General features: G+C 39.1%; 1 pseudogene; it reads right to left on the minus strand.

Annotated features, from left to right (window-relative positions):
• Positions 1-3397: 3397 nt before the first annotated feature.
• On the minus strand, positions 3398-3964 carry LOC116557288 (annotated as a pseudogene).

Here is a 3964-nt window from a genome sequence, read left to right on the forward strand (position 1 = left end):
GGAACCACATGCTGATGAATTTTGATTGAACTAACTGCTTGCTAATAAGTGGATCCCCTATTTCTGAGTATTCAGAGCATGGAACACCCTGCCTAAAGGGAGACCTGGGCATGTGACTTGCTGTGGTCAATGAAATATGAGATGCTTGACACCTCAGACAATGACATTCATGCTACATGTCTGTCACATGTCGATGGGGATTCTGTACCATTACTCTCTGTTGAGACTTTCAATACATGTCAATAAGCTTTTCAGTTCAAATCACCAAAAGACTAAAATGTGGTTGCTATCTGTTACCATTTCATTACTGAGTCTATCTTGGCTAGTATATAAAAGCAAACTCCATGAAACTTGTTTCACTCTTTAATAACTACTTTGTATGGCATCTTTATGTCTCTTAATTAAAAAAAATTTTAGTTTTCAGAAGTTGTTTTCACTGCCATCAACTTTTTTGATGGAAATTACTTAGAATTCTGGAAATTATTAAATCACAGTTCCTATCAAACTGTGCTGATTGAGCTTTTGTCATTTCTTTTGTGGCTACTATGTCTCTTTTTCAAACTTTCGAGTTCAGGGGTATATGTGCAGGTTTGTTACATAGGTAAACTTGTGTCATGAGGGTTTGTTGTGTGGCTTATTTCATCACTCAGGTATTAACACTAGCACCCAGTATTTTTCCTGATTCTCTCTCTCCTTCCACCCTCCATCCTCCCGTAGGCACCAGTGTGTGTTGTTCTCCTGCATGTGTCCATGTGTTCTTACCATTCAGCTCCCACCTAAAAGTGAGAACATGTGGTGTTTGGTTTTGTCACTGCATGAGTTTGCTAAGGATAATGGCCTCCAGCTCCATCCACATCCCTGCAAAAAACATGACCTCGTTTTAACAAGCTTAACTTGGTGAAAATTTTGCAGATATAAATTCTGATAAGATGTAAATTAGTAATTTTCTAATCAATAATAAAGGATTATTAGAAAGAAGGCAGAGCATTGAACAGACTCTAGAACGAGACTGATGAGTTCCAACTCTGGCTCCATCACTGCTTACTGTGCCACTTGGGGCAAGCTACTTAACTTCTCTGTTTCCTTTTCATCTATGAAGAAGGATCATATTAGCATCTAACTCATAAGATATTTTATGAGAGTAAATCAGTTACTTTTTTAAAAAGGCTGTTAAAACAATGCCTGAAACTACAGAAGCTATGTAAATATTTTTAAGTGACTAAAATGTACAGGCTTATTGTTTATTGCTTATTTGTATAAAATATAATTATTACTTGTTCTTGTGGGTATCAATTATACATATTTATTATTTAATTTAAATATATATATATTTTAAAAAGAAGTTTATTGGTCTTTAAGTGGCTCTGATTACAAATAAACAAATCTGTTAGTGGCATTAGCCTAAGACACATGATGTATCTTTGACAGGTGGCTTCATAGCATCTCAGTACCCAGGAAAGGAAAGGTCTCAAAGCAAAGTCACAGTGTTAGTGGTTAGGACCTCTGGTTAAATAAGACTGTAATGAGGGCCGGGCGCGGTGGCTCAAGCCTGTAATCCCAGCACTTAGGGAGGCCAAGGTGGGTGAATCACGAGGTCAAGAGATCGAGACCATCCTGGTCAACATGGTGAAACCCCGTCTCTACTAAAAATACAAAAAATTAGCTGGGCATGGTGGTGCGTGCCTGTAATCCCAGCTACTCAGGAGGCTGAGGCAGGAGAATTGCCTGAACCCAGGAGGTGGAGGTTGCGGTGAGCCGAGATCGCGCCATTGCACTCTAGCCTGGGTAACATGAGTGAAACTCTGTCTCAAAAAAAAAAAAAAAAAAAAAAAAAAAGACTGTAATGAGTACGCATGGAGATTGCTGGGCCCGCTGGCCAGTGTTATACTGGTAACCTGAATTCTGCACACGGCATAGCCTATAAGAAATACAAAATGAAAGATGTACATCTCAAACCCTTTAAAGACAAATATTTAACATGAGAAGCTGGATGTAATATTTAAAGAGGGAGTTTCTAGAGAGCGTATTTTTAACTTTACATACACACCTGTTGCCTGGAATGCCTGAATACATCTTTGACCTGTTGAAATTAGGAGTGAGCAAAAGAAAAAAAAAAATACTTTGTTGTATCAACTGTCGTAGTCCCACTGCAAAGTTGAGAAAACTATCTGACAGTGGCATATTTCCCACTGAAATTATGTCCACAAGCAGCGTGCTGGAATTCTTCCAGCAGTAATACCACACAAGGGGGACGCAGCCTGATGTTTGGTCAGTGTGTACCAAACACATTTTCTACACTGTACCCAGGTTTGACTGCTTGATGTTAACTTCTGAAAATGTAGTTACAGTGTTCTTCATGATGAAAATGTAGTGTTTTTCATTATGAAAACTTCTGAAAATGTAGCTACAGCGTTCTTCATTCAACAATAAAAAATGCATTAGCACTATTGACATTTTCTTCCTGTGCCCTGCTCCCAGGAGTTAAAAAACTTAACACTTACATGTTCACCACTGGCAGAAAGTAATCTCCAGGGACGAGCATCTTAGAGAAAAAGAGGGTTCATTCGAACACAACTGGTGCTGAATCCTTGCAGTCGAAAATTATCTTACAAGTATATGCTGGCCCTTCATTTTAAATGACCTTTAAGTTTATTAAAAGCAATCAAAGAGCTCTGGAATCTTATTTTCAAGAACCAGAGTATGACACAGATTTTAAATTCGGACAGACTCCTAGCAGGCAGTTACTTCTCAAGAATCTTCTAAACAAAATCTGTACTCCATTCTGGGAATATATTTTCTCACCAAGACACATGGGGCATTGGACCCCTGGTGTAAGAACACACCCAGAATGACATAACCGGGTACTTTTCAGTTTCTAAATTGAGGCATATTCAGAAATTTCCAAGTTTACACCACTTTTCTAAGTTAATCACCAGGTAATTAAAGCAGATTCACAGATGAATTACTCTCAGTTTGACTACATGAAACAACCATGCCAATAACCTTTTCTTCTAAATTTTGCAAAACACTGGTTTAAAAAAGTGGTACAGTTTAACTATCATGTTCGCAATTGTCATTGTTCAAGGCAGTAGACCAAGACATTTTAATATGATATAAAATGTGAGCTTTGTAATATACACCAGAGGAAGTCCTCTTTCCTACCTTTCCTCACCCCCATCTCACCTCTTTATTTAATATTTCAAGAAAGACTGCCCGAGAAACACAAGCTCACATGCTACATTCAGGACCATGATAACTGTAGGCAATTATGAAATAAGTTGAAGTTTGCTCCTTGGTGAAGTCACATGAACTTCTTTTTTAAGTAAATTTGAATTTCACTGCAGTTCTAATTCATGCTTCAGTGACATACAACAATTTCCAAAATGTTAAAGTAATTTCAGTCAATTGAGCCTTCAACGGCAATGCTAATTATATTTATTAGCACGGGCAAGATAAGAAAGGAGTTTGTGCTTTGATGATAAGAAACCTGCCCTTTATCTTCTAAATCTGATTTGTTACCAACCAGTAGAAATGGAATATTCTCATCTTCTTTTACTCTTAAATCTGCTCCCCGAAGTCGGCTGTAGGTGCAAAGGATTCCATTTAATAGAGAAGACACAGAGGAAATAGTTTTCTCTAATTGCATCAAAGTCGTCGTGCCCAGCTGTATCTACCATATCCATCTGGACTTCCTCCCCGTCGCGCTCTCCCTTCTTAAGATGGCTGTCTGCTTTGGCAGGCTCATAATTCTCCACAAACTCATCGTACATGAACTGTAGAGTCTGAGCTGACTTGCCCACCATGATGACTTTGTGTAAGGCCACAGAATTCTGCCCCTTGGGTTTATTTGCGGCCATCTTGTGCCGCAGTTTTCACCAGAGGATTAGGAAGAATCTGCGCTGCGAGGCAGTCAGAGGCCAGGAGGGCTCCGGAAGCCACGCTGCGTGCTTCCGGCCGAAGGGTA

This window comes from Sapajus apella, unplaced genomic scaffold, assembly GCF_009761245.1.
Source record: "Sapajus apella isolate SASKATOON/1434 unplaced genomic scaffold, GSC_monkey_1.0 scaffold19, whole genome shotgun sequence".
NCBI classification, from domain to species: Eukaryota; Metazoa; Chordata; class Mammalia; order Primates; family Cebidae; genus Sapajus; species Sapajus apella.